Source organism: Chionomys nivalis, chromosome 14 (genome assembly GCF_950005125.1).
Source record: "Chionomys nivalis chromosome 14, mChiNiv1.1, whole genome shotgun sequence".
Classification (NCBI taxonomy): Eukaryota; Metazoa; Chordata; class Mammalia; order Rodentia; family Cricetidae; genus Chionomys; species Chionomys nivalis.
In genome coordinates, this window is record NC_080099.1 from 27737816 (window position 1) to 27760764 (window position 22949).

A 22949-nucleotide genomic window follows, 5' to 3' on the forward strand; every position below is an offset into this window, starting at 1 on the left:
CTTAATTAGACGGCAATACTCAAGTATCTGCTTCTGACTGTACATTCCCTTCGATCCCCAGTCCTGTGTATGTATGTACAGCCTTCAAACCTGGTCGAAAAGACCATTCTGGCACGATTGCAGCAGCAGAAGTAAGTTGACAACGACCTAAAGGCTCCCAACGCACTTTCCACTATAAGCTGCTTCATTTCTTCATCCGAATCAAGGATTTCCGAAGTGGAGAGAGGGGAACGCAGAATCCGACATATATAGCTTGCTCTGCGGTCTTCTGTCCAAGAAGATGGATGATTCTGGCCTCTCGATATTCGTGGAGGGCCAAGCAGACAGCAGCAGAACCTACTGGGGAGGATGGGAAGTGCGTGGGGCGCCTTGGGGCGTGAGAAAAATCAGGCTTTTGCAAAGGGTCCCTAGCGGTGTGGAGGAAAAGGGAGAGTCTTGCTTTGCACTTTCCCGGAGGTTGGCCGCAATGTTTTCCTCTCGGAGCTTAGAGCCATCTCCAGTAGAGTTGAATCTGGGGGGACTCACCCTCTATGGGTACTCAGAGTCCTCAGACGGCTGCGGCGTCTTTGGGGTCCAAGTCCCGCACCTCCTACTGGTGCCAGGTACGAGGATTGTTCTCCGCGGCATGCCCACTCGCGACGGCTCTGGGAGCTCCAGCCGTCTGTCAGCAGCAAGGGCCTTCTCTGGCCGCTGCCTCGTTCCCGGGGCCACGCTGGAGTAGCAGCGGCCACCACCACCACCGCACTTCACAACCGTCAACTTACGGGTCGGGTCGCCCGAGCGTCTCCCGGCCAACGCTCGGCCGAAAGCGATAGGACAGTGACCGAGGGGCGGGACCACGCGGTAGGCACCACCCACGGCCTCCAAGAGTCCTGCTTCCCCGACGATTGGCTATGGACAACGCCAGTCAGATGCTAGTGGACGCCCCGCCTTACGGGGGCTGGCCCGAGGAAGACCACGCCCCCACGGTCCCGCCCCCCAGGCGCCTAGTCAGCACAGCGCGGCGTTCCGCCTCATTCGCTGAGCGGGTCCGTGAATTGTCAGCGCGCTCCGGGAGATTGCGAGCCGGGCGGCCGCCGGGCTTGCGGCGATCCCCGTCAGGTGCCCCACCAGCTCCAATGAGCCCAGGTCTTGCGGGGCGCAAGCAGCAGGCGGTTCGGGGAAACTTGGGATTGAGGATCTGCAGCAGGGGCGTGGATTTGGCGTCTGCACTGGGCCAGGAGGGTGAGTGGCCGCGTCGTGCAAGCCGCTCCTCGGCGCCGCTTTGCCAGCGAGCAGGGGACGGCGTCGGTGCTAGTGGGTGGGAGCGTGGCGACCGTGCGAGGGCTGGGCAAGGCAGGGGACACTTACTCGCTGCCAGCGTCCCGGCTTCCGAACTTCTGTTTTTCAAAGCATCCCAACTCGGCCCGGGACGCGATTGTGCGTCGGCACCGACTTGGCGTTGATGGCAGTCACCCTTAGGTCCCGGGCGCGCCCCTGCCCCTCTGCGGCGGCGACACGGCGCTCGGGGACGCCTGGGTGAGCGCACAGCAGTTCCTAGATGGCTGCGACTGGTTTCTAAACATTAACCGGCGCCCGAGCGGGCGTGCGCTGCGAGCGCCGGTCGCGTTCCATGTGAGAATTGGAAGGACCCTCTGGGGACCTCAGCAGGCCCCTTCCGTACTCTGCAGATCCGAAGAAATTGACAGCCGTACTGAACGTTTAAGTTTGAGAAGTAATTGCTGCCTGTCAACCCTTGACTGGGCGCCCCTCTTCCTGGGGTGCGCAGACCTCCACATCCACAACAAGGTGTGTCTGAGGAACTTGGTTAGGACCAGAGGCTAAGGCCAGGCTGAGAGTCTGCCAGCCTGGTTTGGAGGTGTTTGTTTAAGCACCTGGGTGTTGAAGCGTTGAAGTTGTGGCAGGAACTGACAACAGAGGATTCAAGGTTGAACCTGACACTTCGTTTGTGATTAAGCGTGCGTTGCATTTTTTTTTTCTTCCTTACCTCTCTTGTGGTAAAAGCTGCTTGTTTTTCTGAGGGCAGTTGCACAGATAGCGCTTATATTCTGTATGGACTAAATAGAATTCAGGGCAGTATTGTCTTGTTATTCTTATTTGATGTGCGTGAGAGCTTATTAAGAGTACTAGAGAGAGATGGATCAGGAGTTGGGAGTAGTTCGGTATTTTAAAATATATAAAATGTTTTATGTAGTAGATGTGAGTATACATATACATATATCAGAGCGTCTATATATGTGCAGGATTGATAGGGGAATGAGGTAGAAATAAATGAAGTATTAACTCAGCTTTGAACTTCCCCTGGATTACAGCGATGAACCCTCTTAGCTAGGAGGTATGTGATCGTGTGTGTCTGTGTCTGTGAGTGTGTGTGTGTGTGTGTGTGCGTGTGTGTGTAAGCATGTCAGCATCTGTCTGGTCTGTCTGGGTCAGTACGTGTCCGTGAACTTTACAAGCACTCAGTTCAATGCTACTCAGTGCAGATTCCACGTTCCTGTTTTACAGCCCAGCAGCCGCCAGCCAGCCCATCTGTTAAAACATAGCATGTACCCTTCAGCCAGAGTACCGGGGTGGATCGTGGGTAGGGGGCAACCCTTAGCAAAACAGCTCGCTACAAACAAAGCCTTCCTCCTGACTTCTATTTTTGTCCATTATTTGGCCTGGACTTGCAGTTTTATTGAGGGAGATGAAGGGAATGCTGTCTCTAGAAAGGGGCGACTGGCTTTTCTGAGATAGTTGTAGCCATAATTTGAGGAGGGGGAATTACAAGAGGGAAAAAAATAATTCCCTGAGAAGAAATGTGGTTGTCATGTCGCCAGTAAGGCTGGTTTACAGTCTTGCAGGGACACGTATATCACAAACTATTTTCTTTTGCTTCAGAGAATGCACTGAAAATAAATTGTTTTGAACACACACACGTACACACACGCAAACATGCTCACACACACTTTAATAGATAGAAGTAAATAGAACTTTATTGCCAATGTGGAAGTCCAGATTGCCTTAGCAATTCCAATGAAGCGTGCCTTCAGGAATTTATACGCTGGAAATAAGTTTAAATTTGGCCTAATCACTAGTAACAATGGTTCACAATTTGTAGTTTAAAAATAATAAAAAGGCTTTATCATAAAATTTCTGATGACTAAAAAGGTATGGGAGGAGTGTTATTACAACAGCTTAATAAGTTCCTGCAGGCAAATGACTGATACTTTAAAAAGCTATAAATTCCTTTAATAGTATAGTTACTTTTAATGACAATAAGGTCAATACTTTCAAGAAGCATCGTTGATCTTTTTCACAATAATTTTATGTTCTTAATTACATTTTAATAGTGGTGTTCATTATAAATTGAAGTGGTTTTAAGAACTCAACACAAGAAGTATTTTCATTTTTATGGTACATAAACATTTGGGAGAAAATATGTAAATCCTTAATATATATGTCTAAATTTGTGAAGGGCTATACAGAACCTCCTAGCTTCACATGAATCATCCAAATGAACTGAGTGGCTTCTTGGAAATTCAGTTCTTGTCCAGGAATTCAGTTCTGGGGCCCAGGGTAGCTTAGGAATCTGCATTTCCAAGCACTCAAGGCAAGTTCTGGTATAAGGGACCTCTAGAACATATTTCAAGAAATAGTGGAATTGTGTTTATGATATAAGATAATAATTGATTATTCATAAATTTGGCATTTACTGGCCTTATGAAAATGTTAGTTTATTAACTCTCTCCTCAACTATGGGACTCTTTTGTCCTGAGCCTGTCATCTTCAATCATTCCTATTCCAAACTGGCCCCAGTGTTAAGGAAGTCTTCCTGGAGAAGCAAAATAATTTAATTCCTCTCCTTGGCCTTGGTTCTCATCCACTCTCTGCTTCTGTACTTGTGATTCTGGGAGGCCCTGGGATGATTTAGCCAGTCCTAATACACATTGTTGACTATTTGATTCTGGGACGTTTTGGGATGATTTGGCCAGTCCTAATACATATTGCTGACCGTTTGATTCTGGGATGCTCTGGGATGATTTGGCCAGTCCTAATACATATTGCTGACCGTTTGATTCTGGGATGCTCTGGGATGATTTTGGCAGTCCTAATACACGTTGTCAATCATTTCCCCTGAAGGATGAAAGGGGAGGCCTATCATTACCTCTTGGTGATAGGATGGAAGCATGCATATAGTCAGGGATGGTACAGACTTAACCAAATCAAGTGTTTCCTTGGCAGACTGTAATGAGTTGGATGACCAGCCGTGAGCTCCACTCGCCACGATACTCATGTTCTGAAAGTTACCGCTGTCCCGTGAATTGGGTGAAATTTCTCATCACCACAGAGATGGGTTGAAATTTGATTGCTACCTGCATTCTTACTGAAATCAGTGTTAGTTTTATTATAAATTATTACTGATTAGTTTTTGTTAATTTACCTTCTGATCCCAGTATGTGTGTTCTGTGTTCTGTTCTTCTATTTCATACTGATAAAATTCTCCACATTAGACTCTTAGGTAAGATTTGAAGATAATGGATCTCTATCAGAAGTTGCCCTCTCTACTCTACTGTTCAAGTTTAAAAAAAAAAAGACTTCTTGGAGGTCATAAATGTTGAGAATATTTACTTCCTAGATGAGAAAAGGATATAGATAGATTGAGACACTGAAATTATATAGTTCCAGACTATTGGATTATCACAGAGACCTTTACAGAGCGATTTTTGTATAGGGGAACAGTTGGCATTTGATAGGTCACTCAATCTTTAGAGGACAATGATTTTTTTCCCACTTAGTGACAGATGAGCAAACAGCAGCCACAAAAGGACAATACTTGGATTCTGTCTTTCGTGTTTGAAGACAATACCCTTAAGTGAGATGTTGGCCTAATACTGTGAGCTGCCTTTGTCTAGTTTGTCATAATGCTTTTTTATTTGTTTAACCATTGTCTTTACATTTTTCCTTTTATTGGATTTGACTTTATAAGGAAAACTTATAAAGTCAGCCAGCACATATGATAATTGTTTGGGTGACCCTGAGCTTAACTAGTCAGCCTTGACGTGGAGAGACTAATGTCTGATAAAGGTCACAGAGCACAACTGGGGACAAAGCCTACATGAGGAATTCTTTGGACTTGCATTTTAGCCTTGCACTGTTTTTGTCTGTTGTCATGTTACACTAATACTACTGTTTTTACACTAACAAAATTATTACTTACATTCTGTTTTCCCAGGTTCCACATGGGTTGATGGATTTAGAGTGGCTATAAAACCTGAGGTATACCACAGCCCCAGACACACAATGGCATTGACTTATGCCCATTTGGACAGACAGGCAGACAGAGAGAAAGGAAGGAAGAGAGGGAGGGAGGGAGGGAGGGAGGGAGGGAGGGAGGGAGGGAGGGAGGAAGGAAGGAAGGAAGGAAGGAAGGAAGGAAGGAAGGAAGGAAGGAAGGAAGGAAGGAAGGAAGGAAAGAGAAAGCAGGCAGCCACAGTAGAACACTGCCTTTTTTGGGGGACTGGGCCATAGGTCATTACAAGCTTCAATGTAACAATTCTTTTTTTTTAACCATGTCTGCCTTTTGGCATCTAACTTTCATTTGATAAATTCTTTTCAAGTGTTTGACCCTTTTTTCTTTACCCTTATTCCCATAGTGAAATCATTTAAAAGAAAGAAAATGTTCACTTTTCAAGTCAATCTATTCTCCTAACATCTCCTAACAGAGATTTTAACCATCTTCACTGTTCTCCCCAAATCCTCCTTTGAGTCCCTCTGTTTGCCAGTCTAGTGGTATTTTCTTGTAGAAAATAGTTACTGAGCTAGAAAAGTCTTAGTGTGGCGTTGGCTTTGTGGCTTCAGCAATGAGGAGAAAGGAAAAGGGTGGAGGATGATGCTGAAGTGATACTGATATGTGTTTCCTACTCAGTATCCCCCGGCTTACAGCGTCTGTGTTATATTTAAGGTCCAGACGAATGGAGTGACAGACGCACTCGTCTGTGTCCTCACAGACACCGCTAATACACCGCAGAAAACATGACTGCACACAGCAGAGCCTGGGTTACACAAGGAAAACAAATGCTTAGCTCTGAAAAAGGAACTAGGCCGAGAGTGAAGGACCAGGGTGGGGGTGGGGCGGGGACTGTGTGGGAAAGAAATCTCTAGTGCAATGCCAGACAGAGTGGTGAGAAATTTATAGAAGTGGGGATGGTTTGGGGTTTCTTGCGGGCATCGATTCTGTTCCTTGTTGTCTTCACAACCCACTCACCCTGCTTGCTTTTAATAATTTATTGTAGCAGCAGGCCTTCCCCTGGTTTCTTCTTTTTATAACTTTTTTCCCTTCTCATCTCAAGGTCTAATCCGAGGCATATATAATAGTGTGGCTGGTCTCAAGTGCTCAGGAAAATCCATGATCAATACCACTACATCATAAACCCCTGGCTGTTCTCGTTCTGTTTTGCAATGTTTCCTTCCCTGTTATATTAACTTGGTATCTATGCTTTAAACAATATTTTATTAATCTTTGCACAATGAGACATCTGATCTTATTCTTCTTGGCTGGAAATGTCTTTCAAGTAATCTATCATCAGACCACCATTGATCTAATGATGTATTGATTGCACACTATCGCAGCCCTGGCAAGAAACCCAGTATGGTTCTAAAAATTTGATTAAAAAGAAATCAAGTTTTTGCAAGGCGTAGCTATCCAATTATGTTAGGATATGCCAAGTATATTTTATGCTAAAACACACACATATTTCAAGTGAGCAGAATACACTCTTTTTGAAGGTTCTTAAAACTTTTGCTATGGAAATAAATAGAGCGAGAAGATGCCACATAATTGGAAAAATTATGAGTGTATACCCTAAGACTTTTCTTTTGAGACAAGGTCTCACTGTGGAGCCCTGACTGAACTGGAATGCTCTGTATAGACTAGCCTGGACTCAAACTCAGAGATCTACCCGCTTCTGCCTCCCAAATATGAGGATTACAACCATGTCTGGTTCTGAGATTCAATTTTTTTTTTATTTTAGTTGATGTTTATAACTGTTCTGCCTGCATATGTGTGTGTGTGTGTGTGTGTGTGTGTGTGCACCACATGCTTGCCTTGTGCCCACTGAGGCCAGAAGAAGACATCAGATCCCCTGGAACTGGAAATACAGACAGTTGTGAGTCACCATTTGGTTGCTGGGAGTTAATCTGAGTCCTCTACAAGAGCAACAAGTACTCTTAACCATTGATCGTATCTCCAGTCCCCAAGATACAATATTTTTTTAAAGATTTATTTATTATGTATAAGATGTTGTCTGCACATATGTCTGCAGGCCAGAAGAGGGTACCAGATCTCATTACAGATGGTCGTGAGCCACCATGTGGTTGCTGGGAATTGAACTCAGGACCTCTGGAAGAGCAGCCAGTGCTCTTAACCACTGAGCCAAACTCTCCAGCCCAATACAATATTTTTCTAAAGATTATGCCCTTGTATCCTAATATGGATAGATTTATCTTTTCAGTTGACAAAGCAAATATGGTAAGAAGTAGCTCCCAGTCTAGAAATCAAAATAAGCTAAACATAATTAACAAATCCGAATTGAGTACCTGTCATGGGCAGACATTATTTTTTCAAAAGAATTGTAGTTGACTATTAGCTCTTGTCTGCTTAGCTAGTTCAAAATTCATTTCAATCATTGACACTTTGGAGAAAGTTTTCTCTCCATGCCCCATTTGGACTCACGCTCTCATCTTAACCTCCTGCATTCTCCTCTGCAGTCTGGAAGCCTGGACGTATTTAAAGTCAGCAACCTGTTTTTCATCCTATAATGTCTCAAGAAAGCATTGTTAGAAATAGTGGCGAGCTGTGCTAGATGCTACAGAGAGCTACAGATGGAGGTTCTTGGGGCTCCAAGGGATCTACATAAAATCATCCATCTAAAGCATAAGTGTCGCCGTTACTGAACTGTAGAACCAGTGTCAGTACGTCATAGAATATTTATCCATTCCTGCTCTACCATCAAAGCCCCTTTACTTCATTCCTGCCTTACCTCCTCCTCTTACTGCCTGCTGATGTGACTCCCTCAAGAACGCCCCAGTTCTCTCCCTCTCTAGGCCATCTCCCATGCCCTTCTTGTTCTCACACTCCTGAAAGGCAGCTCCTCTTTGACATGTGGCATTGCCTCACTCATATCTTCTGAAGTCACTGATGGCTTGGTTCCCCTCTCTGTCCAGTGTAAATGGCCAGGTCGTATTGGTGGGGAGATGTAAGGGTCCTCTGAAGAGCAAGACCCTGCTGAGCATAGAGGCGGCTGTCATCCAGTCACTGTGATAGGGAAGCTTTCAAAAATAATAATTGAAGTATATTTTTAACTTAGAGACTAAGTTTCAAAGTATTTTCCATTTGTAAATTCCCTTTCTTTGAGGAAGTACCCTCAACATGGTCAGTATGGTTTAGTGGCTTAGGTAAGCTAGTGCCAGGAGTTGTGTTACTACAGTCATGTATAGATCATGCATTCAAGTAGCTTATAGTTCAGTTGAATTAAACTTAACTTTCTGAAATAAAGCCATTAATACAGCTCTTTCATGTTGATCTCATGGGGCCTTAGAGGATTCAAGGGATCATGGACCAGAATTATCTTGTCTTATCTGAGAGATTGAGTCTCACTTAATTTATGTTCTTTCTTCTTGTATCTGCCAAGAAGACATGAGAAAGTTGAACAGTCTAAATCCAAAGGAATTTAGATATCTAAGGGCCACCAAGATGAGCAACGTGAGCTCAGATACTGGTTTGGGTGTACCGTCTGTACTACTACGCACTACAGTACTACGCCTGTAGTGCAGAGTCTGCACTACAGGACCATCCACGAGCCAGGCAAAGGGCCAGGAGATTTGAACACACAAACACAGAGACAGAGACACAGTTCATCCTTGAAACAAGATTGCCCCCTTTATTGTGTACCAGATCCTTAACTGATAGCCATGCCCTAGCCAAACCTACCAGAAATCACTCCCCTGCCATTAGGAACTCCTGAGGGTCTCATGCTCAGGTGTTGTTTTGCTCAGAGCAGCTGCAAGCATAACAGGTTGTTTACAGGAAATTTAGGATCTGGGTCCACAACCCCCAACATTTGGGATCTTCTAAACCAGGAATATATCTCTCAGCATATAGGAGGGGCTACATTTTCACCTTTGGATCTAGGTGCCTGGAAGAGTTAAGGGGATCTCCAGATAAAGTGCAGAGGCCAAGTGGTACATTTAAGTTCACCTTCTTCCCTGCAACAGATAAGCATCCTCCTGGTGGTATTTTGCTTTGTAGTTTCTCAGGTTCTTTTCCTATATCTTAGATAGGAAATCTCTTCCTCTCCTCAAAGCTGTGAAGGATATAGGTGATGGTGTGGCTGTAGGAGGGGTGGTCAGGGTATACAGTGGTAGGTGGTGGGGATGTATTGGTGTTGGAGGTCTGGGAGGAGTAGGGTAGATAGAATCAAATACATTGTATACAATATGAAATTCTTGAAGAATATATTCAAAGTATTATGTATTTTTTAAAGAAACTTACTCTTCTTCCATTTGGTGCACACGGCTCACAAACAAGATGTTCTTGGCCAGAAGGCTGCTGTCCCTTAAGCTTTTAGATGCCCCTAACTTCAACCTTTCTCCATAATTCAGTCTCAATCCACCCTCTAGTATTTTCTTTCCTATGTATTATTTTCTGCTGTTTTCAGGTAAAACTCTTTCTTGATAAAAGCTCTTTCACAGCCAGTGTTACCAGTAATCTCTTCCCTGTGAGTAACTGTAATTATGATCATTCTCAAAGGACTTTGTGTGAGCATTCCATGCATTTTTCTGGTGGGGTATTGGATATTCTGAGAACCGTATACAGCATGCTTATAGAGTAATTAGCTTCCTAAAACCTTAGTCTTCACCATTCCAACTTTTGCTGGTGACATTCCCCTTTATCTGTTGGATTTTTTTTCCCCTTAAAAAAATATTGACAGTAACTTTCAATTTTCCTCATTTGTCTTACTTCATTTTTCTCTTTTTTGATGTTTTCATTTGCTCTCCCTGATCTGCTTAATTTAGGTTGTATTGTTTCTAACCCATCCATCTATTTTCCTACGGCGTTCCTGCCCCGGCCACATCTACACATTTAGAGACCATTCACACATTGAATGAGTTTCCACCTTTGCTACACATTAGTAATGAAGACATTAAGTGGGATTCTGATAGTGCTCCTTTCACGAGCTGAGGCATCATTTAGTATTCCGGTCTTAATTATGGTCTCTTAGCCAATTTTTACCCATTATGATGCTTAGCCCATTTTCCAAGTAGTGTTTCTTAAATACTATATAAAATTATAAAAAAAATCTGTATTCCTTACATTTATGCTTGCCATTATGTTTTAAATTTATAATTCTATGATTTTCTTGTAGGAAAATACATATTAGACTAAAATGGCTAATTTGGTTTCAAGCCATAGTGGCTTTGGCATATTGGGAATCATTAGACATTATGCTGCCTCTTAACGTATTCCCAGTCCTTGCCATCAGCTCTCCCACACAGTAATCCTGTTCCAACTCCTCTGGCATATTATTATTTTGAAAGAAATGAGTGTATTCCCTACCCGCACTATTTATTTCACTTAAAAAGAAGAAGAAACTCCACATAGGTGGGAAAAGTAAACACTGTTCTTTGATGGTATCTTAGTTTCTTCAGCCTGCCATAGCAAAGTACCTGAGTTTGGGTGACTTATAAGCAACTAAAACATATTGCTCACAGGTCTAGAGCTCGGGAATTCCAAGATCAAATGATATCATCGTTGGTGTCTGGTGTGGGCCTTCTTCCTCGTAGTTTGGGCCTTTTCACTGTAATCTCAAAAAGAGGATGGATCTTGGTGAGAAGGGTCGTTGGATAAGAGATTTGACAGCAGTATTCCAGAAGAGGTTCAGCTTCCCTGAGAGTAGTGTAGAACTTTATGCAGAAAAGGTGGCCACAAGAGGTCTGTGTGCCATTGCTCAGGTAGTCTCTGCATTACAAACTCCAGGAGGGCTTGCTGGGCAAAGAGAGTGGGGCCCAGGGCTGCAAAGTTGTGGTGTCCATGAAGTTTGTGGATGGGCTGATGGTCCACAGTGGATACCCTGTTAATTACTATGTTGACACTGTCATGCTCCACGTTCTCCCCAGACAGGGTGTTCTGGGCATCAAAGTAAAGACCATGCTGCCCTGGGACCCAAGTGGTAAAATCAGCCCTAAGAAGCCTCCACCTGATCATGCAAGCATTGTGGAACCAAAAGATGAGATCCTGCCCACCACCTCCATCTCAGAACAGAAGGGTAGGAGGCTAGAGCCACCTCCCATGCCCTAGCTAGTGGCTCCAACATAACAGGGTCTTGGCAGCTGCTTGGAGGTTGGATGTTGTCTTTGTCCTGTAAAAACATTTAATGAAATTTTACACAAAGGGAGAAAAAGAAAACAGCAAACTGTCAGATATTTTTTTCAGGCAAATCTGCCTTCTAACTTGAAATCCTAATCTTCTCTGGAGTGGTTTTTTTTCCTCCCAAGTTAGTCCTCTGACCTAAGTAGAATATGAAGCAGTTTTTTGCTCCTTAATATCTGGCCTGTGACTGAGATCTGCAATATCCTTGTGTGATCTCTGTTGAGAATCTTATAACTGGATAAAGGCTTACTTAGTTGGCAACCTTGTGGAACAAAAGATCCATGAAAACTATACTCCATTTATGTCTCAGGAGAACAAATGTCCCAGACAGGTGGGAAACAAAAGTAAAACTTTTGAAACAGGTAGTGAAAGCAACCGAGAGAGCATTTGGTACTGGTCACCCGTGTGTTTGCCCGTATGGTGTCTCAGCGATGCCGAGGAAAATGCTGTATTACCCTGTGTTCTAAGATCCTTAAACTTTGTTGAACTAGAGTTGGAGTCCTAGCTTCTAACCCTGGACCTTCCCAGAGAAAGAGAAATGGGTAGGGTCTTTTTCCCTAGAAGATCATCTGCATCCAATTCAAACTGATATACATAGTAAAGAAATGAAAATTTTAAGTGGAAATAGAGCATATAGCAAGAGCGGCTGATTAAGGGGTGCAATGGCATTCTCAAGGTAGGGTCCCTCTCATCTTCCCTGCTCTAGCCATGGACCGTTTCATCCTAAGACTACTTCTCTTTGTATTTCTGACTTGGCTGTAGCAGTTCAGATGTCACTTGCAAACATGACAACATCTAGAGCACAGAAAAATGGAACCACTGCCATTATTTCAGTTTCTTCTGAAGATAATGAGAACATTCCCTTGAAGAAGTGGCTCACATGCCCACCCACCTCTGAGTCACTAACCATGCATCAGTGCCTGAGGGGGAAGGGTAAACACAATTGGCATTCTGTTAACAAGGAAGAGTAGGAAGGTATACAGGTATTGGGAGAGGTGGGGTACAGGGTAGGCAGTGAGGCATATGTAAATGTCTACTGCATGTTATGACTTCGAACATTTCCTTGTCATGGCTGCAATGCGATTGGTAGGTACCACTGATGGATAGAAGCAAGAAAGATACAATGCAAACTAATTAGGGACAGAGAAGTGAGCTAAGATCAATAATTATTCTGATTACAACCACAATAATCCCTAATGAGTTTGAATGTACTAATTTATGTCTTCTTGTACTCAAGAGGTAGATGCTCTTTGATTAGTAAAAAAAAAAAATTAAATAATTTGCTTATTTCTCAATAATTCTCTCTGGTATATTTTGTAGTATAGGTTTATATGAATGTAAACAATTGTATTAACTTGATATATCATTCTGCTAACAAGAATGGTAATTATGGATGTTTATAACTGGACATGATTTCTTATGCATGCTTTTGTAAAGTAAGAATTTAGCATCCAAGAGGACTTAGTAATTTGCTGAGATCACACAAGTAATAAGTGGCTAAGCTAGAATTCAGACATGAGTTCACCTGCTCATGTCCCTCCCTACTCAACATGACTGCTTATTTTCTCGGAAGGTAATCCTAAGACTATCACGGTCAGCAGAGCTTTAAATGAATGGACCCTGCCCATCTCCATGGCCTCATTATTTATTCCATGGCTCTTGACCAATTTTCTAACCATATGGCTTTCTTATTGTTGGTGTAATAAGCCAGTCTCTTCCCCACCTGTGACCCTTCGCATTTGTGATTTTTTTCTGCTTGGATCACACAGCCTCCGTTCCTATGGCTACATCCTTTCTAACCAGGCTTTGAAATAGCTCTTCTTTCTAACTATATCCAAGGACTAACCCATCTATCTGTTTAGGCGTCCTCCCCAGCCCTGACTGTTTCCTCCCCACTTTTGTTTGCTTTATAGTACTTGTAATAGTCTTATATAATTTACTCAGTTATCTAGTTTTTGATCTGTTGCCTTCCACCCATATTTTAAAATGAACAAGCAAACAAATGAATAAGTCAATTAATGAATGAGTGCTTACAAATCTTGATTTCTAGTAACCCAGAATCAGCCTTTATCTCCCACTGTAAGGTAAATGCCAGTTGTCATTTGAGTCTGAATATATCAAGCTCAGAATTTTTTCTTGTAAAATTTTAAAACTAATTAAATCTGTATTATTCTGTTCAAGGGAAAAAGAAACATATATCAAAGTTCTTTCGCAAAAAATACACTTACTATAGTTATATACATGTGAGTTTTAAGAAAGCCTAGTGCAAGAGGGGCATTTGAATAATAAATTCTGGATTTCTTATTTAGAATAGTTTATTGACACCAACACTTTTAATTTGGTTTCAACTGTTTAAGAGGGAAATTAATTATAAGACTGAATTTTAAAGTGGGAGAATTATATAATGGTAAATTCACTTAAAATTGATTTCTTTGCATGCACTTAATTTTTCAACTCATATATGTACTTAAATGACTCCTTTCTCAGAACTGTGTTCTTAATTGTTCCAAAGTAATTATGGAGGTGCAAATTGAAAGATAGCTTTACCGCACATGTTAATTCATGAGCAATTGGCATACATGAAGCAGTGTTTTCTTCCAATGTCCTTTTTGCTCTGGCTTTGCCTTCTTCATCAAAGTGAGTGCTTTTGTAAGTATCTGCAGTTTTTAATTTTATTGTTGTTCTGTGGGTTGTGTCATGCTAATTACATGCAAGGTATTATTTTTCTGAGGCTTGCAGTGTGATATTGGCATGCAATTAAGTAAACCATATTTAAGTTGGACAAAAACTTTGCATTCCCTTCGTCCCTGTTCATTTTCCTCTAGGCCCTCCCCGCAGGGGACCCCACAAGCTAAGATATCTTAGCCCTCAGCCCCTAGTATGAGTCATTCGGCTTCATTTTCTTTTTTTTTCTCTTGTCACCAGATGTTCCCTTGTCAGGAAAACCTGCTAGTCACTTACTATGAAATATATTTCAGGCTAAACTTCCAGGATCTGATTTCCAAAAACAGATTTAAACTTTATAGTGAGTAAAATGTGTTTGTATTTGAGACCAATTTGTAGTCAAGTTCTTGCAGATTCTTTTTATATTAAGCCTTAGAAACAAGTCAGAAGAAATGAAAGAAGGACGTTTTAATGTTGACATCATGCTTTCTTCATTCCTCATGTGTCTTGGTGGAGAGCCCTTTCTTCTTGTTTCATTTGCACTTTTTAATCTGAGTAAGATTGGAGATATAAATTTGTTGGCATTCACCGGGATCCTAGTGAAAATGAGACCAGGAATTAAATGGCTGGGCTAATGTGTCATTATTATTTAAATATTATTATTATTTAAGTTTTATGGGCATATAGTCTATGGCTCTTGGGGGCCTGCTTTTGGCCGGGTGGTTTCCATGTATAATAGACTGGCCCTTTTATGTACCAATTGAATTCTTTCTTTTTCTTTTTCTCCTTTTTTTCCCTGTCAGGGCTGTGTAGGTGAGAAGCAGCATGGGGTTATAGAAAATGCATAGCAAGCGGAGTAGCGATGAGAAAGAATTCACAATGGGTACACGCATTGCTGGAGTATTTCCCAAGTACTTTGCAGGGTGGTAGTGAGGTTTCTTTGGCCGAGGCAAAGTGGAGCATGTGCTTTTCCATGTGTGAGCACCATAATTTGAAAGGTCCTTTATGGCTCATAAAAGCAGCTGCTTTGAGCTGGTGTGGTAGCCATAGCTTTGAAAAATCACTTAAATACTGCAAACTCCTGACATCCATTTGGAGATTTGGTTGCATGTTGGGAATTTACTTATTCACAAGTGACACCAAGCAAGTATTCATGGTTAGATTGTGGGACACTTGGTTCATTCCATTGGGCTTTTTATATCAAAACTACATTCTCAGCAGTGTTTGCAATGTTACATACAAATGGAAATTTGCAATGATGACTTTCCTCTTAATTTTGAAAGCTATGGACAGCAGTATTACTTTGCCTAGTAAAACATTGGCTTACCTTTAAGTTTCTTTCATTGTATGGACAGACTTTCTTCCCAGGGATTTGTACCTTCTAATGCACTGTTTCTCAATGAGATTTTAGGTTTTGCCCAGTTTTCCCTTATGAAACTTAGGGTTCTTTTTTGTGTTTCTAATATGAGATTTTTGTCTACTCTTCTTAATAATTTTAGTGAACTAGCTCCACTTTTCTAAGGATTTCAGCTCTAAATGATACTGCTAGCATTATTTATTTTCATCTTCAACAAGTCATTTGCTACCAGTTCTCCTCTTGAGTAACTAGGACATGATTCTTTGACTCTTGGCTAGTTTTCTATTTATTAAATATTAACATACCTTAACATCTTCATGGGTTGCTTAGAAAACAAAGGATGAATGCTTTGCTTTTAGCAGACCATAACTACTGTATTTCTAAATGACAAAGGGAAAAATTACTGCAAAATAGGATTAGTACAGATAGTTTAAGCTCAAAATCATCTTAAATGTTCCATGGCTACACTTTGTGCTAAATATAAAAATAATTGTGTTTCCCATGTGTTAGCATCAAAAGCTCTGGTTGGAAAACCACATGGTCTAACAAGTAGGTCACTATTGATGGTAAAACATGAGACAGGAAATGTCACAGTTAAGATTAGAGACCCAAGCAGTATGTCTCACCATGCTTGCATTGGTTGTCCAAAGAATTAGAAGGCTCAACAGGATATAACTAACTTTAGCCCAATTTGAAAGCATTAGCTTTCAAAGGATAGCCTTTTAATGTCTTTTTCTCATTTGTTTCTGGATAGTGTAATTCTCCTATTGGGCAAAATAATTGAGCTGCTTAGGTTTGCACAGTGACAGACTTGAGAATGTCAATTAAAATGATAGCCATTACATTCTGTAAGTGTACACAGAAAGCCATAATCAGCTGTATACACTTACATGGATGGGTTCACTTGATATTTGAAATTGTTAACAAGGATAATAGATTGAAAACAGTTCTCACGAGTTCTCTTAAAAGTTTCCCTTGTCTTCATATTTGAAAATGTGGTAATGTAGGCACATGACAGAGGGTGCCTTTAGGAGATCTAACTATCAATTCATTGGGAGCAATACGAGGAACATTTAGTATTTTATAAGAGGGAATTTCCACCACTGAAGATACTGAGTTTTACAAAGACACTTGGATATTCTAGATGTTAGGCAAAAGACTGAAGGGAGAGGGAGCAGTACTCTCCAGCCTTTGTTTTGATGAGAGATAATACTACACTTTGAGGACTCAAACCAAAATGGAGCCTTAGATTCTGAGCATTGCCACTCCTTCGTGCTACACTGAGCAGTTGAATACATGCCCAAAGAGCCTGTGGTTATTTGGACGAGGACATAGAGACATGCCGTGATGACTGAATTTGGATCTGTCATTAGAGCCTTATTCATCCACTTCCAGCATGGAGTCCTTCACAAGTGTACCCTGGCTTACAGACTCACTGTACTTTGAGTGGAGAGCTTTATTGCTTGAATCTCAGAGGTCTCCCTAGGCTTGTGTTTTCAAAGGTTCTTAATGCAGATTAAAGCACTCTATTTTGTACGGGGATTATTTCATGTAGGTTATAATTTTGAAGAGGGCAGAGATGTAGAAGGAAATCTCAGTGGAATAGGTATTTTTGAAATTTATTATTTTAATGGGGTAGAATGTAAGCATAGTGTTTACCATCTCCGCTTTTAAAGCATGCAGTTCAGTGGTATTAAATACCTTCACGATGTGCAACTGTTAATGCCATCTATCCCCAGACCTCATTCAACTAGAAATCTATACCCATTTAACAGTAACCGCCTATTCTTTCCTCCACAACACCCTGACAAGCACCGTTCCCTACGGTGTTTGTCTCTGTGTTTTTGACGGCTTCATCCCATTTTAAGAGGGACCGTGAAGAATTTGCCTTTTTGTCTGTCTGAGTGACGTCATTTGGTATAATGATCTCAGTAGTCATGCATGTTATTCTATACATCAGACTTTTCCTCTTACAGTTGAATAATATCCATAAGCGAGAAAAATGTCCACAGTATTTTAGTTTGTATTCCTTCTCCAGCTCAAACACAGAACCTAGATCTTCGTGCCTGATCCAAGAAGAGTATACTGGGGAACGGGTTAGCAATACAGCCCTCGAGGATGAAAGTCATGGGAGCTGTTTCCTGTCAGCAATGAAAAGACGGTAGGAATTTTATTGGAGAGATCCCGGGAAGCATGACAGCTGATGTGACGGCTAGCCCTTTCTCCCTCTACGTGTCTGTTCTCAGTCATCACAGTGTGAGCTGGTCGTGAGCTGTAGGCTCAGCTCCTTGTCTAGACCTGGTTCAGAGAACATGAGCTGACGGATTTGTGGAAGCATCCTAGAAAAGATCTAAGAATGTCTGAAAGAAAGTTTTGCTTTTAAATGGAAGGGTAGATTTTGGCTGCTCTTTCTAGTTTCAAAAATGTATGAACAATAAATATTTAAATCCTTATGTGTTTTGCACAACCACTTACCATGTTAAAAAATTAGTTATCTGTTTTGGGTTTCTACTATAATATTTCTTTCTAAAGTCAACATAAATAACCAGATGGTCAGGTCTTCTATTCTGCTTTGACCCTAGTCAAAATCCTGACCTCTAGTTCTGCCTCTGCCTCTGGCTGGAGGTGATATAGAAGCCACCAGACTCCTTTCAGGGCCTTAATGTTTCCTTTTTGGAAAAGGAACAAAAATTTAGTTCATTTCTATGGACATGCTCTGGTGTTAATAGTGTGATACTGTTCATCTTGTAAGCCTTCTGACTGGCTTCCTTTCTGCAGTTAGGAAGGTGTCAAACCAGTATCAGGTTGGTAACTTATAATTGTAAGGGCAGTGCTCACTACACACTAGCTGGTGGCTTAAGTTAGCATTTGGACTCTTTATTTAACCCATGTTACACTAAAGAACTCAATTAAATGTGTCTGATCACCAAAGAATAGCCGGTTAAGTTTCATTCTTTAATACAAGAAGAAGCAAGACCATTTGTCACCTGAGCTGGGTGACTGGAGTTGGTGGGGTGTGGTAGGTTTAGTTTCATAGGAAAATGAAGAGGGAAACTCAATATGCAGACATGTAACCAGAACCCAGGGAGGATTCACATAGCTACTTCTGTCACTTCACGTATGAAATACAACACCAGTGCTTGTAAACCAGCACTGGACAAGAGGTAGCACAAACATGAAAGTCATAGATCCACCCTATCACTAGACAACCAAGGGAACAGTTATTACAGTTCTAAATAAGATGCAGCTCTTTCATATGATTTATTGTAGTCTTTTGGATAGGCAATATCAGTGGGATCTCTAACAGAAAACACAACTTAGATTTGATTACATTTCTTTCTGCTAACAAAAACCTTTTCCAAAGAAATACTGTTATATACAGTACCTGTTGCACAGCCTCTGGAAGAAATGAGAGGCCTTGGGATCTCTTGGGGGTTCTCTAAAAACAAGAGGGATGGCTTTGATGGGGGAAAATGTGGCCAGGCATATTCTGAAGTCATCTGTTGCTCCTATTGCTCTTCAATTTAAAATTATTGAGCTATTGTGTAAGGACTTTTAAACCTGTTATTTGCAGTTAACCAGAAACTCCTGCCTAGAAACAGTCTCTTACATGCTTATGACTGTCCTCTCTTGATACCAGCTTTGATCCTAGGACCAGGTTGTCTGGCTTCTATCTAGCACATGATTTTGACACTGCTTCCTGTGGTAGTACACACTGAAGTTCTACCCCCAGGCTGGCACATGTGGAAAACCATGTTCAAAGCAAAGAATCTAGGTGATAAAGACTCTAAATTTAGAAATCTTTTACTCTCCACTCAATAAAATGTGATTTGTTTCTTCTTCCCACTCAAAGTAGAGCTGTCCAGAAAAATGAGTATGAAAATTGCATGATCCCATCACCTCCCTCCACTTGCAGCTGTTAAGGCTTCCTAATGCAATTTGTGTGTGCTGAATAACTCTGCTTTGAGAAAGACTTCCTGCGTTCCTCAGCATTACCGCTAACATGTGCAGATCCATCCAACCCCCAGAGTGGATTCACTCTTCTAAGTAACCACAGCAGAAACTCAACAAGGAACGCTCCTTGGTTATTCTCTCAGGCCTTCTGAAGGGAAACCTCTGAATCCACAAGGAAGGAAACGTGACCTTAGAGATGACCCAGGGGGCTCTTCAAGCAGTCAGAAACCCCTTCAGCACAGGCCCATTGCTTTTAATCTGCAGGTTGGATATGACAACAGGGGTAAGCTAGATTTAAGTTTTCAGAGCAGAGTTTGAAAGATTTACCAATGAAGGCATAAGAAAAAAATGCTGGAATTTTAATTTCTATTCATTCATTTAATACAGTGAGTGTGCATGTGTGTGTGTGCACACACATGTGTATTGTGTGTCAATGCTGTAATGTGTGTATAGATGTCAGAGGACAGCTTGTAGGAGTCCATTCTCTCTTTTCTACCATGTGGGTTCTGGGGACTCAAATCCAAGTCACCAAGCTTATATACAAAACCTTTTTTAAAAATGGTGACGGGCACCTTTATTCACTGAGCTATCTGATAGTCCCCTGATTCATTTTTAGTCCACCAAAATGATGACAATTAAAGTATTATGTAGATGAATTGACATTTGCCCTTTCCCATAATATGTTAAGTGAGGGGAAGAATGTTAAGGGAGGACTTTCCCTGGACATGTCGAGTTCGAAGTTATTCCCTCATCTGCTGGCATTGTGCTTAATATATACAGTATACCTAAGTTAACTTGTAGAATATTAACTATCTCCAGTTGTAGAAAACAGCAATAACAGTAAAACAGGTCAAGTCGTTTTATTGTATCAAAAATATTATAAAAAAATAAAAATCAAAGCCAGGTGAGGTGATACACACCTTTAATCTCAGCACTCAGGAGGTAGAAACAGGTAGATCTCTCCGAGTCCTAGGCCAGCCTGATCTATATAGCCAGTTCCAGACCAGCCAAGACTAACTAATAGAACCTTGTCTCGAAGGAAGGAAGGAAGGAAGGAAGGAAGGAAGGAAGGAAGGAAGGAAGGAAGGAAGGAAGGAAGGAAGGAAGGGCAAACCAATACAAAATATAACTGAAAAGTTATGTTTTATGCAAGCACCAATAAGCAACACAAAAAATGGAAATGATACTTTATTCTAAGAATAACTGCTTTTATCCAAATTATTAGCTAAAATAACAATCCAATCATATTTTATAAGTTGATTCTTACACCTCAAAACTGACAAAACTAATTGAAATATAGATCTATACCCACTATCATTAAGAATGAACTTATGAGAATTAAATGTGTACTTTGCCTTGATGAACTTACTGATGATAATATTAACAATTTGAGGGAGCTTCTTGTTGTCATTTGATGTTAGTGCTATGAGTTGATTCTGGGCCTTGAAAATGTTAGCACACGTTTTCTCATGAGCTGAATCTTTAGTCCATCACAGTGAATTTTAATAAAATTTCATCAAACTAAATGATATGTTTTTGAATCCTCTACTGTGGTCCTTCTGTTATTTGCAAAAGTAGAGAGACTGTTTATCTTTTGGACACACTTGTTGCCTCCTTGTCCCTGTCCTAACATAAGATAAAGTAAGATGTTGAAAGAAAAATGTCATCTAAGATGAGTGTTTCTTTATCAGAAGAAAATGCCACTGAAATCCAAAGAAACACACTCCGCAGGAGAACATGGGCAAAGACATGTGGAAGGTGTGCGGTCTAACCTGCCTCCCTGGCTGTTTTCTGTCCCATGGCTGAAATATGCTGAAAGTTTCCTGTTGATAAACAGGTTCCCTCAGAGTCAATGAAAATGTCTGATGAAAAACAACTCTTAAGCAGCTGCCGCTTTGAGGAAGACCCCAGGGTGAAGGGACAAAAGATGGCTACATGATGAGCGGGCCAGAGCGGCCCAGGGTTGAGAGTGAGTACACAGAATGTCATAGGACGTTACTGATATGGCTGGTTTTCTAAGAACAAGACTTCCTTCACTGTGTATGGGAAGCCATACAATGTTGACAGTTCATGAAAATCTCTTGTACCTCATGGAGATCTGCTGATTGCCTTCTTGAAACAGCTGTAAGAGTGGTCAGACTTACAGACAAGTTGTATTTATTGTTTTCTTGAGAAGTGAAGAAAGTGCCCTACATTCTTGTGATCATAACACCACTTTGCTACCCTGCTACTTAGCAGAGAGATGGGGGAGGGGCACGGCAGCAAATCTGTCCTTTCAAGATAAGTGTGTGTTCTAAGACTAGCCAAGAAAATAAACACTATTCTAGACAGATATATGAAAAGAATGTCTGGAAATGTTTATCTTATTGTGGTTTTATTGCCTAGAACTATGGTAAACATTAAAGCCTACACATTAGAATAAAAAAATTGAATTTAGAACTACACTTCCAAATTAATGTCATGAATACTTAAGTGTGGATTTCAAAGGTACTGAAACACATTCAGTCATATTCCTCTTGGTAAAATGATCCTTTAGGATGATTAAAAAGTTTTATGTTCAGCTATACTAAAATAAATTTTTTCTTTTATATTGAAAATAGTTTCTTTTATATAATACATTCCAACCACAGTTTCCCCTCCTTCCACTCCTCCTGGCCTCCCCCCAACCACCACCTCCCCTCTCCTCTCCTCTCCTCTCCTCTCCTCTCCTCTCCTCTCCTCTCCTCTTCTCTCCTCTCCTTTCCTCTCCTCTTCCAGATCCACTCCTTAGTGGCATTTCATTTGTATTTTAATAAATAAAGCTTACCTGAAGACCAGAGAGTAAAACAGCCCCACTGGTCAGCCTTACAGACACACCTTTAATCCCAGAAGCCACATAGTTGCCATAGAAACTGGGTGGTGCATGCTTTTAATCCCAGCCCTGGAGAGGATTATAAAACAGGAGGAGACAGCTTCAGTCACAATCTCATTCTGAAATTCCTGGAGGCAGGATCTTCATTTTCAGACTGAGGTCGAGGTAAGAGCCAGTGACTGGCTGCTTTGCGTTTCAGATCTTCAGGTTGAACCCCAGTTTCTCTCTGAGTTTTTATTAATCCTGCTTCACACTCTCCCTCTATTTCCTCTTCAGAAAAGAGAAGATTTCTAAGAGATGACAGCCATTTAGAAGTTTCAAGAACACCAAGCTAGCAGCCATACTTAAAAAGGACCTTGTGCAGACCTCGCAGGCCCTGTGCATGCCATTTCAGTCTCTATAGCCCATGTGAGCCCTGCTTAGTTGATTCAGTGGACCATGATCTCCTGGTGTCCTCCATCCCCTTAGACTCATCGTCTTTCCTACCCCCTTCTGAGGTGAGGGACCCAGTGGAGACCTTCAGTTTAGGCTCTCTCTCTGCATAATTTCTGACTGTGGATCTCTGTACCCACTTCTGTCTGCTGCTGGAAGAAGCCTCTCTGATGATGACTGGAAAAGGCATTGGTCCTATATGCTTGGGCTGTGCAGTCTCCGATTCCTGGTTATCCAGGCAATGTAGGACATAGGCTCCTCTCATGGCATGGGCCTCAAGT

At 41.5% G+C, this 22949-nt stretch overlaps 1 protein-coding gene across 2 annotated transcripts in view; it reads left to right on the forward strand.

The window, feature by feature from the left end:
• Positions 1-1007: 1007 nt before the first annotated feature.
• Marchf3 (membrane associated ring-CH-type finger 3) overlaps positions 1008-22949 on the forward strand; it is a 142741-nt gene continuing 120799 nt past the window's right edge. For both annotated transcript variants that reach the window (XM_057788729.1, XM_057788730.1), the window contains exon 1: positions 1008-1224. The gene's annotated coding sequence lies outside the window, so the exon portion shown is untranslated. The remainder of the gene's footprint in view (positions 1225-22949) is intronic.